Below are 12,563 nucleotides of genomic sequence, written 5' to 3' on the forward strand. Positions count from 1 at the left end.
CTTATGTCCAACCTAAATTCACCTTTTTTTTTTTTTTTTGCAATTTCTAACTGTTGTTTCTGGTTCTGCCCCTGGGGCCAAACAGAACAAGGCTAATTGCCACATCACAGACTTTCAAATGCTTGAAAATAGCTCTCATATCCTCCTCATTTCCAGGATAAACACCTTCAATTCCTTCATTGGATCCTTTTATGACATGTACCCAAGGCTCAGCCATTCTAATTGCCCTCCCTTTCACGTTCTCTGGTTGATCAACGTCCTTCCTCAAATGCAGCACATCATTAGTGGCATATAAATGATTATTAACTGACTTATTACCACTAGTACCCATCACTAAACATAATACTCCACATGTCACCTAACCAGAGGGAACAATATGCTCTAAGGCTACTTCAATTTATATCTTGTCAGGGGACATCATGAATGCACACACAAAATTTTCAGTGAGGCAACAAAGACTTTTAGCAATGCTAATTTCAAGTCAGCAAGTCAGCAAGCATTAAATGCCTACTATGTGCTAGGCACTGTACTGAGCACTAGAAATACAAGGAAAAACAAAAAACAGACCCTGCTCTTAAGGGCCTTACAGTCTAATGGGAGGCAACAATTTATAAACGATATATACAGAATGTGTAAGAAATAATCAACAGAGGGAAGGTGCTAAGATTTAGGACTGGAAAAGACTTCTTTTCAGAAAGTGGGGTTTCAATTTCTTTCCTTTCCAAAAAGTTAAATTTATCATAGGGGTTTTACAATTTAAAGACATCGTAAACAAGAGGAGTAACTCCCTGTTAAGTTATGCTTGAGCACAAATGCTAAACTCATGCTTTAGACAAGACACATTGACTCAGAAGTGGTGCTGGGCTTCCTCTCCCGCTAGGATTTAAGCTCTAGATTCATTCTGAGGAAGTCTTAACTTCTTTGACTCGTTATATTTAGTTCTTCATAGTACCTCAATGCCCATGCACTGCCCTCCTCCCCAAATCCAAATCCAAATGGATTTAACAGTCTTTTTCAGAAAGGTATAGGACAATTATTTATTGCAACCACACAAAAGAAATACTTAAAGCGTGGTATTGACAAAGATGGCACATGTATGTCATAGCCCTTGGAAAATAGAAAAGTGTGGTTTCCTGAAAATACGACATATGTGTTTTATATTAGCTGTTTTCATGTATCTCACCCACTAGAATGTGAGTACCTTGAGGACAAAGATCATGCTTTTGTCATTCTTTGTATCCTTAATATTTAGTCCTATCCTTTTCACATTTTGTTATTTAGTCATTTCAGTCATGTTTGACTCTTTGTAACCTCATTTGGGGTTTTCTTGACAGAGATACTGGAGTGATTTGCGATTTCCTTCTCCAGCTCATTTTGCAGATGAGGAAACTGAGGCAGACAGGGTTAAGTGATAGGGTCACACAGCTACTAAGTGTCTGAAGCCAAGTTTGAACTCAGGAAGATGACTCTTCCTGACTCCAGCCCTGGAAGACTATCCATTCATTGAGGCACCTAGTTGCTCTGTGTGTTCGTCCTTCATTGCCGAAGAACACTATGCTATCAGAGAAATAATGACATGACTTGCACTTGACTTTGTTTTGAGTGAGGGAGGGCAGTGCAGGTTGCCACCCTCACCCCTCCTCTAGAGCCATCTGAATCCAGAGACCAGATATTCATGAAGATGGCTGGAGATGACTCAGGATGAGGCAATTGGGGTTAAGTGACTTGCCCAGGGTCACACAGCTAGTGAGTGTCAAGTGTCTGAGGTGAGATATGAACTCAGGTCCTCCTGACTCCTGCACTGGTGCTCTATCCACTACACCACCTAGCTGCCCCTAGTTGCTCTGTAAGTGATTAATAAATACAAGTCAATTAAGTGATCCTAAGCCCAAACTTCTATACTTTCCTAAGAAGCTGACACTTAAAAACATCAAAATATGAAATATTTTGTGGGATTGCTGATCAACCATTTCACCTTCACCTCAGTTTTGTACCATTTGAACAACTTCCTCAAGGTCCTTATCTTCTAGCAATCCAGCGCGTGCTTGGACTCATTGCCCTAGTAGTGGCCATCTTCTGAGAAGCCTTGTAGTAGTTGCAGGAAGTGCCTCATGCTTCCAGTCATATAGACTTTTCAACAACTGCAGACTTCTCAAATCTGTGAAGGAACTGCCAAGACTAGAACAACACATCTCAGGATTTCTGTTTAGTGTTCTGCACTCTAGGAAAGAAACACAAAGCAGAAGGTACAGCCAGGGCTTTGATATCCAGTTTCAGGCTCACCTAGCCAACACATCTGCTCAATGCCATGGCTAAGTATTCAACATAGCTATGTTGCCAGCTTGGGAGGGGGAGAAATGAGTGAGAAGAGGAAGAAGAAACCCCACCCATACTCTCCCACATGAAAACCAGCGTGTGAGCCTCATAGAGTCCCAACACAGTAGGCAGATGGGGAGAGAAAAATTTAAAGAGAGTTAAATCATTTTTTAAAAATCTACTGATTGGGCTATTCTTCTTACCTCAGCAGGCTATCTTCTTTGATGTAGTACTCCTCCCACAATGTAGAGGAGGGGAGGAGATAGACACATTAGGGCCAACTTTTAGAACCTCTGATTGTGCGTATCCTTTTATCAGGGTGGAGAGAAAATTGAAATTGGATCAGTAAAACCTGAGTTCACATGTGATCTCAGATATTTTCTGTGACCCTGGGCAAATCATTTAAATTCTGGCCGCCTCAGTTTCCTCAACTGTAAAATGAGAATAATAATATCTGCTTCCCAGGTGTGAAGTGAAGGTAAAATGAGATGATATTTGTAAAGTCCTTTGCAAACCTCAAAGGTCTATATAAATTGTGATCAGGGGCCCACTGGAAAGGGCGAATCATCAGAAATGCTCCATGGAGAGTAGCCAGAGCAGATGGGAGAGAATGAGGGGTTCCCCTGATTACCCCAATTATATATAATTATCTCCAGTACTTCAACTTGGGTGGAGCTGATCTTATTTATTCATTTATTTATTCATCTTGAAAGAGCTACATGAATGCAGTGCAGGTGGGTTCTACCAAGATGGAAAGACTGAGAGTATGAGCCTCTTTATAAAGTGCCTTGCCTACTTTCCAAGGATAGCCTAGCAAAGCTCAGGAAGTCTTAACAGGGTGCTGAATTATTTTTAGCTAGAGAAATGATCCAAGACTGTCTACTAAATTATAAGGGATGGAGGAAGTGTGAGGTTGTAATGTGTGTTAGTGGAGAGAAGTACCTACATCAACAAAATTGCAGATCCTTGAATTATGGAAGTATATAATTATATGTAATTATATAATTAATAATTACATGTCATGATTTCACACTATATTGTATTATTAACAATATAATACGACTTCATGTTTACATGGTACTTGAAGGTTAAACAAAATTCCCAACAATTCTGTTAGGTAGGTAATACAAGTGTTATGAGATAGGTTAGTTACACAGTCAGTCATCAGGACCCAAACTAGAAGCCTTTCTCAGCTGTTAGGATGAGCCAGAACTTGCAGGCCACTTGGGTAGCTTTAGAGAACACAGGGTTTCCTCCACACCATAATAATAAAACAGTGTGAGACTTTTATAAAGGGCTATGTCCTATGCCTAGCTTGAAATGGAAAGATCTAATTCAAGGAGCTCCCTTGGACATAAAAAAAAAAGATATATAAAGAAGCATGAGAGGCTTATCCAAACTACCGAAAGCAGGGTCAAGGGAGAAATTTCTGTTGCAGGGTCACATCTAATCCCTAACTACAGAAGGGCTAACTTGAATATATTTATTTGTATATTTATATATTTATTCTTAAAATGAGACAGAGTTTGTTTTGGTGGGTTAATGTTTTTTGAATGTATACTCAGTTCCAACTTAATAGTCAATCAACAATCCTTTTCTTCACCACATAGAAAGGAAAGAAGAAATTATTAGTGGATGTTTGCACATATTCCAGAGTTCACATGGTGAATTTTATAAGATAGTCCTCACTGTACATGCTTATAAGGACTAAGTACTCATTGTCTAGTCCCTTAGTAATAAAGTATAATAATGATAACTAATATTTTTATACTTTAAAGTTTGTGAAGCATTTTAAAGATATTATCTCATCTATCCTCAGAAGTAGGTGCTCTTATTATCTCTATTTTGCAGATGGGGAAACTGAGGCAGACAGTAGTTAAGTGACTTAACCAGAGTCATACAACTGGTAAATGTCTGAGCATGGATTTGATCACTGGTCTTTCAAGCCCATCACTTAATCCGTATCTCTACCAATTCATAAGTACTATTAAATTTAATGGCATGCTACCCACACTGGGGCAGCTAGATGGCACATGGATAGAGTTCTAGAATTGGAGTCAGGGAGACTTCTTTTCCTGAGTTCAAATGTTTCCTCAGATACTTCCTATCTGTGTGACCCTGGTCACTTAATCCTGTTTGTCTCAGTTTGCTCATCTCTAAAATGAGCTGCAGAAGGAAATGGCAAACCCTTCTAGCAGCTTTGCCAAGAAAATCCCAAATGGGGTCACGAAGAGTCAGACACCACTGAAGACAACCAGACAACAGTATTCACATTGCCTTACTTGTCTGTGTGACCTCTTCTGAACTTCCCTCTGCTCTCTTCTGTGTATGTTTGCAATGTTTCATTGATGCTCCTTTTTCTTCTTTTTTTTAATACTATCATTATTCTCTCCCTCCACTGTAGCTGCCCCCACATAAAGATCTCTCTTATGACAAATAAGCATAGAAAAGCAAAACATACACATATTTGGTTGTATCTAAAAATGTGTCATTCTGCACCTCTAGCACATTATCTTTCTGCCCCAAAGTGTTTCATCATCATTCTTCGGGGGTGGCTACTGATCATTGTATTGATCCAAGTTCTTCAGTTGTTTAGAGATATTTTTCTTCTTTAGAGATATGTCATCATTATTCTTATTAAATGAGATAATATTTTTAAAACACTTAATTTAATGCCTGGCGCATGATAGATACTGTGTAAATGATTATAATCTTCCTTAACCCTTCTCCATTCTGTACATTGTTCTCCTGTTTCTCCTCACTTTATTGTGTATCAATTCATACACATACCTATTTAAATGCTGGTGTTGGAATGAAAGCAGAATAGTGTTTCACGAACACCGCTATAAAGAATATGTGCTGGATGGTTGGAAATCCTTATCTTTCCATTCCCAAAGAACTTCAAATCCAGGGGAATCTGCACAGTGTGCAAAAACCTATTTCACTTAGCCTGACCAAGGTGCAAGTAGAAAGAGAAAGATTGTTAACAGATCAGCAAGGGGGAATTGGCAAGTCCAAGAGAGGTTCCCAGTACCATGGTGTGTCAGAGGACATTGTTAATACATCCCACAATATCCACAGAGCATGATTCCCTAAATGCAAAAGTATTCACTGTGTATTCAAGTATGTGTGCATCTCCTTGGAAGTAAATGTTGCTTGCTGATTCTTGGGATTATAGGTAGCCTTAAACAGAGGCCTACTCCTCTAGGAAACTTTGATTAACAGTAACTACTCAGCATAATCTCTGTCCTGTATCTTCTCTTCGTTTTACTGATTACTGTGTGGAATTTTGCTTCACATATGCAAAGATCACCTAACATGGAGGCTACTCTGATCCACATGGTATGGGTATCATCTTCTAGAAGCAGGTCCCTGGCATCTCCCACATAGGAACCCCATTTTAGGTGACCTGGGCATGTGCAAAGTGAATCCAATGTTTATTTGTATTTATATTTATTTATTTTTGTGTGAGTGTGTGTGTGTGTGTGTGTGTGTGTGTTTGTATCAGTTTAGTCAATAAACATTTGCTAAACAGATCTCCTATGTGCCAAATACTATTGTAGAAAGTTACATAGACAAAAGTGAAACTGTGCCTATTCTCAAGAAGATTATATTCCAACAGAGGAGACAGAATGAATATATACAGGTACATACAAAAGTACATACAAAACAGATATGTATTTGATCTGTCAACTGTCTTTTTTTTAAATGCTTATTTATTTTTAGCTTTCAACATTCATTTCCACAAAATTTTGAGTTCCAAATTTTCTCCCCATCTCTCCCCTCCCCCAACCCCGTAATGCCTTGCATTCTGATTACCCCTTCCCTCAATATGCTCTTCTCTCTTTCACACCCCTCCCTTCCCTTATCCCCATCTTCTCTCTTTTCTTGTAGGGCAACGTAGATTTCTATACCCCATTACCTGTATTTCTTATTTCCCAGTTGTACACAAAAACAATTCTCAACATTATTTGAATTCCAACTTCTCTGCCTTCCTCCCTCCCCACCCATCCCCACTGAGAAGGCAAGCAATTCAATATAGGTTATATATGTGTAGTTTTGCGAAAGACTTCCATAATAGTCATGTTCCCTCCATCCTATCCTGCCTCCCATTTATTCTGTTCTCTCTTTTGACCTTGTCCCTCCCCTAAAGTGTTTATTTCTAATTACTCCCTTCTCCCATTTGCCCTCCCTTCTATCATCCTCCTCACCCCACTTGTCCCCTTCTCCACTATTTTCCTGTAGTATAAGATAGATTTTCATATCAAATTGAGTGAGCAGGTTATTCCCTCCTTAAGCCAGATGTGAAGAAAGTAAGTTTCACTTTTTCCCTCTTACCTCCTCCCTTTTCTCCCCATTGAAAAAGCTTTTTCTTGCTTCTTCTATGAGTGATAATTTGCCCCATTCCATTTCTCCCTTTCTCCTCCCAATATATTCCTCTCTCACTCCTTAATTTTATTTTTTTAGATATCATCCCTGCTTATTCAACTAACCCTGCACTCTCTGTCCATATATAGATATGTGTGTATGTGTACAATCCCTCCAACTACCCAAATACTGAGAAAATTCTCAAGAGTTACAAATATTTTCTTTCCATGTAGAAATGTAAACACTTCAGCTTTAGAAAGTCCTTTGTGATTTCTCTTTCCTTTTTACCTTTTCATGCTTCTCTTGATTCTTGTGTTTGAAAGTCAAATTTTCCATTCACTTCTGGTCTTTTCATCAAGAATGCTTGAAAGTCCTCTATTTCATTGAATGACCATTTTTGCCCCTGAAGTATTATATTCAGTTTTGCTGGGTAGGTGATTCTTGGTTTTAATCCTAGTTTCTTTGACTTCTGGAATATCCTATTCCAAGCCCTTCATTCCCTTCATGTATAAGCTGCCAGATGCTGTGGCAGCTTATATCTCCACAGTACTCAAAATGTTTCTTTCCAGCTGCTTGCAATATTTTCTCCTTGACCTGAGAACTTTGGAATTTGGCTACAGTATTCCTAGGAGTTTTGCTTTTCAGATCTCTTTCAGGAGGTGATTGGTAGATTCTTTCAATATTTATTTTGCCCTCTGGTTCTAGAATATCAGGGCAGTTTTCCTGATAATTTCTTGAAAGATGATGTCTAGGCTCTTTTTTTTTTTATCATGGCTTTCAGGTAGTCCCATAATTTTAAAATTGTATCTTCTGGATCTATTTTCCAGTTCAGTTGTTTTTCCAATGAGATATTTCACATTATCTTCTATTTTTTCATTCTTTTGGTTTTGTTTTGTAATTTCTTGGTTTCTCATAAATTCATTAGCTTCCATCTGCTCCATTCTAATTTTTAAAGAACTATTTTCTTCAGTGAGCTTTTGAACCTCCTTTTCCATTTGGTTAATTCTGTTCTGTAAAGCATTCTTCTCCTCATTGAGTTAGCCTATTTTTAAAGGTGTTATTTTCTTCAGCATTTTTGGGGTCTCCTTTAGCAAGCTGTTGACTCACTTTTCATGATTTTCTTGCATTGCTTTCACTTCTCTTCTCAATTTTTCCTCCACCCCTCTTATTTGATTTTCAAAATCCCTTTTGAGCTCTTCCATGGCCTGAGATCATTACATATTTATTTTGGAAGTTTTGGATGCCTTGACTTCCTCTGACGATATGCATTGTTCTACTTCATCCTAAAGGATGGAAGAAAATACCTGTTCACCAAGAAAGTAACCTTCTATAGTCTTATTTTTTCTCCCTTTTTTGGACATTTTCCCAGCCAGTTACTTGACTTTTGTGTCCTTTGTCAAGAGGAGGGTATACTCTAGGGACCTGTAAGTTCTCAGTTCTTCCAAGGTGGCACAATCAAGGGAGAGGACTTTACTTCTCTTCTGGCCTGCACACTTGGTTGGTCTGGGAGCAACCAAAAATTTTTCTCTCCAGAATCTGCAATTAGAATTCCCTCACCACAACTGCCTCCAGCTCCACAACATCAGCAGTCCTCCTCATCCCAGGGCTGAGCTCAGGGTTAAGATTGAGATCAGCTGCTCAGTTCTCCCAGGGGCTCAATTCCCCCATGGGGAATCTAGGCAGAGGGCTCAAAAAAATGGAAGCTGCTTCTGCAATGACTGCTGCGTATGGTCCAGACTGCACTCCCCTCTCCTCAGTGAAGGAACCCTCCCATTGGCTTTTGAAGCTGTCTCTGGCATTTGTGGGTTGAGATATCTGGGAACTTCTGCTGCTGGTGGCTCCCTGGAGCCTGTTCTGGGTCCTGTCCCTATCTCACCAGGGCTGCGCTTCACATTGCTGCGCTCCATGCTGGACTGTGCTCGCTCTGTGCTGGGCTCCCAAGAAGTCTTTAGTGACACTGTACCAGAGGCTTCTAGTGGTAGAAAAGAAATATAAGACACCAGTTTGGCCTTCAAGGAACATACAATCTAGTTGGGAAGAAAAGATATTCATGAAACAACTAGTTAACAATACAAAATAGTATGTATTTAAATATTCACAGTGTCAAGAGAAAAGAGAGATCATTAAGTTCATAGAGACGATAGGTCTTAAGCTGGACTTGGAAGAATAGAAAAGTTGTGGAGAGGTAGAAAGGAGGGAACTTTGCAGACAAGGGAATAACAAGTAAAGACACTGAGGTAGGTATGAACGTGGCATAACCTTAGGATAGTAAGGAAACTGGTTTGACTGAAGGAAAAGACATAAGTGTTTATCTTTGTTGAACTCTGACATGTCACCAATTCTGCATAATGATGTGGGTTATGAGCTAGGGCTGTACCAACTGCCTGATCCTCCTCTGGGTCAAATATACTTGTCTAAAACATGGAAGAATAAGAAATCCTAAATGTAAACCTTCTCAATGATGGGGTGCTTGGGTGCATGTGCTTGGGCCCCAATTCTAAAACCACATTTCTCTTTAAAAGCCACATTTCTCCTTAGCCTCAAAATTCTATCCCAGAGAGTTTTTCCCCACCCCAAGGACACAGCCTGCCCCAATATCAACTGCTATCTCCCTTCCTGATATAGCAGCCAGCTGCACCTATAGAACTTATTAGTCTGAACCAGCTGTGTACTGACTGAACTAGCTGTGCACTGGATCATGAGAGGTTATTAAATTGTCTTTTTGTTACTCTTGTCTTGAACTAAATTGTAAAGACCTTTGAAGGAAATGGGCCACATTTAATTTTTGCTGTGTGCAGAATCATACAATTTTAGAATTGGAAGGGACCTCAGTGGCAACCTCGTGGAGTCCAAACACAAAAGGAATCCCATGAAAGGATAATCTCCATGATACTGGTGAACACCTTCAGCAGACATTTATTTCCAGCTTGGCAGTAGTAGTTAGTTGATTGGAGGTAGCTCCATGGCTACATCTGTTATGGAATGTTGTATTGATCTTAGAAAGATGAAGGTCAGCTTAAAGAGGTCCTTTAAGGCAGAATTTTGCTTAACTGAGTCAAATACGTTTTTTTTAAAATCAAAACAAAGCACACAGCAATTTCTCTATGCCTATCAGCCAACTGTGACTGTGAAAATTTTGCCCAGTATAACAGTTTGTGAGAGCTTGTGAATTTCTTTCTCATAAAGAATACACTTAATATGTTTATCAACTATATTCCTAAAGGTCTTGGGCTTTTCCTAAAGGCATGTGGGCTATCAGCGACAGTCTTTTTTGTCATCTTATTTTGGTAATATTATCTAGACTCCTTTGCATTCTTTTGAATCTTCCCCTCTTAAACATAACTTCAAGATCAATCCATGTAATTTAAAATGATGTGACTGACATTATAGATTTCTATATGTACTTGCTTAGATCCAGGCACTCTTTCCAAATTCATCTTTTCAAGTACCATTTCTATTTTTCACTCAATTCAACAGATACTGTGATGGCAGAATCAAGCACAGTGAACTGGTTGCTGATGAAGATAAATCACCAAAGAACTAAAGGGAATTACTGAAAAGTTATTTTACTTTATGCTTTGAAATTAATTAAAATATGAATCGTTACTACATTGAATCACAGATTTAGAGCCCAGTGGGACGTTAAAGATCGTCGAGAGTCCAATTCCTTCATTTTATAGATGAGGAAATATGCCCAGAAAGCTCATGTGTCATCCCCAAGGTTATACTCGTCCTCCGACTCTAAAATCCTGTGATCTTTCCACTGTACTACGCTGATGCTCAATATGAAGTTTTTAATAAAACATTTAATTTTTTAAAAGATGACCATAGAAACAGCCACACATCTGTTCCATTTCAGGTTTATTTGTTCTCTCTCCACAGATTTCATCAAGTAATATTCCTGGGATAATCTGAGTTAACTAGTCTCATGATAAGCTCTTTTTAAACTTAATTATCCTTCAAGGTCATGTTTGTCCATAGTCCAGTGCCTAGGCCTTATGAGGGAAGGAAGGAAAACAGGGAAAGAAATGAAGGAAGGAAGGAAAAGAAGGAAGGAAATAGAGAAGGAATGAAAAGAAGAAAGGAAGGAAGAAAGGAGAATGTCAAATTTTGTATTGAAGCCTGCATTTGCTGCAACTTCTTTAGGACTTTTTCCCCTTGGATTGTTTTTTTAAAGCCAGTCTATAAATCAGCTACGTAGGGGCCCAGGAACCTATCCGAGATATTGGCCAGGAATATTGCCTGTGTTTCATTTTGTTCCGTTTCCTTCTCATACTTGCATAAATGACACCCTTTCTATAAGGGCCTTTAATCAACCCATAACTCTCTTGCAGATTCCTTCCAATCTCTCTCTCCTGCATTCTCTTCTCAGACCCCCCAGCTGCTTCTTGCTCTTCCAGTCTCAACTCTTGTGCTGTGCAATGGTTGCCTCTGCTACTGCCTCTGTCTAACCTCCTAGGAAGTGATTAGTCTGCTCTTTGAAACTCTCCCTTGGCCATTCTCACATGGGTTAGCCTTTCCAGATAAGCCAGCACCAGTCTCTGTACAACCCTGGCCCAGTCACCCATGGCTGCCAGGTCAGTGAACTGGTTTTGGATAGGAAGGAGCTAAAGGAGGGGCACCCAGGATGAGTGAAGTGGTTGAGCGACACAGCAGCAGGATCCAAGGTGCTAAAGGTCAAGGCTAGAAGGAGTTTCAGGGCCCCAGAACTTTCCCCACCTGTATTTTCTAGCCCCATTTCTAACCCCTGGACTGCAGGGACTGCATCTCTGGACACAGAGTTTGGCAATCCTGGTCACTCAGGTCTCATTTCTGCCTCTCCCTGACCACCAAGCCTTGCCCCTCACTTCACATCAGCTGTCTTCCAGCTACCAACTCTATTTTAATAGCAGGCTCTCCAAGTCCACTGGTAACCAAAACTCCACCCAATCGATGAAAGTCAGACCAACCTCCTTCCCTTCCTACCGCTGCCTGTTAGAGCTTACACAGCTGGCCTGGGCAGGAGACTCCATTTTCCTTTTCTTCTTGGAGGCTCCCAAATCTAAGTTTGGGGGAGAGGGAATATGAGTTATGCAGGAAAACCTTATTCTGCCCTTGTGGGTTATTAAAAATTTAGCTCTGTTAAGAGCAGTCCTAGTTCTCAGGAAGGCAGGTGAGAAGTAATAGAGGCAATAAAAATAAGTTTCCCTGGTCAGGCTTGAGTTTTAGCCCAAGGTTCTCACTCTTTAATCTGCAATGGAAAACTCTCAGTCAACTGGCTGTGATCCCAAAAGCCACATGTAATTTATACACACATCCATCATCCATCATGGGCTTGTGACATCTTTGCAAGTTATAAATCATAGCTGTAAAAGTCCAAATGACATGAGAAAAAGGACATTGGCCAAAAATATACATATGCTTACACAAGTGTGTATATGAACATGTTTATGTATAAACATGCATACATATATGAGCATATGTATATAAACACACATAATTTTTATTGTTGTTGTTCAGTTGTGTCTGACTTTTTGTGACCCTATTTGAGGTTTTCTTGGCGGATACTGGAATGGTTTGCCATTTTGTTCTCTAGATCATTCTACAGATGAGGAAACAAGTCAAATCAGGGTTAAGTGACTTGCCCAGTATGTGACTTGCCCAGGGTCACAAAGCTAGTAAGTGTAGGAGACTGGATTAGAATTCAGGTCTTCTTGACTCTAGGCCCAGAATTCTATCTGCTGCAACACTTAACCATGAGCAAATCATTCTTACCTCTCTAAGCTGCAGTGTCCTCTTCTGAAAAGGAAGATTATAAAACATGTTATACTGACTTATAGGGTTGTTGTGAGAATCAAATGAGATAGCTAATATGCAAAGTGCTTTGCCAAAGAAAGTGC

At 39.6% G+C, this 12,563-nt stretch overlaps 1 long non-coding RNA gene across 1 annotated transcript in view; it reads left to right on the top strand.

Moving 5' to 3' along the window:
• The window catches only part of LOC140526449 (uncharacterized), a 150,275-nt gene that overhangs the window by 1,430 nt on the left and 136,282 nt on the right, over positions 1 to 12,563 (top strand). The window lies entirely within an intron of this gene.

Source organism: Notamacropus eugenii, chromosome 2 (assembly GCF_028372415.1).
Source record: "Notamacropus eugenii isolate mMacEug1 chromosome 2, mMacEug1.pri_v2, whole genome shotgun sequence".
Lineage (NCBI taxonomy): Eukaryota > Metazoa > Chordata > Mammalia > Diprotodontia > Macropodidae > Notamacropus > Notamacropus eugenii.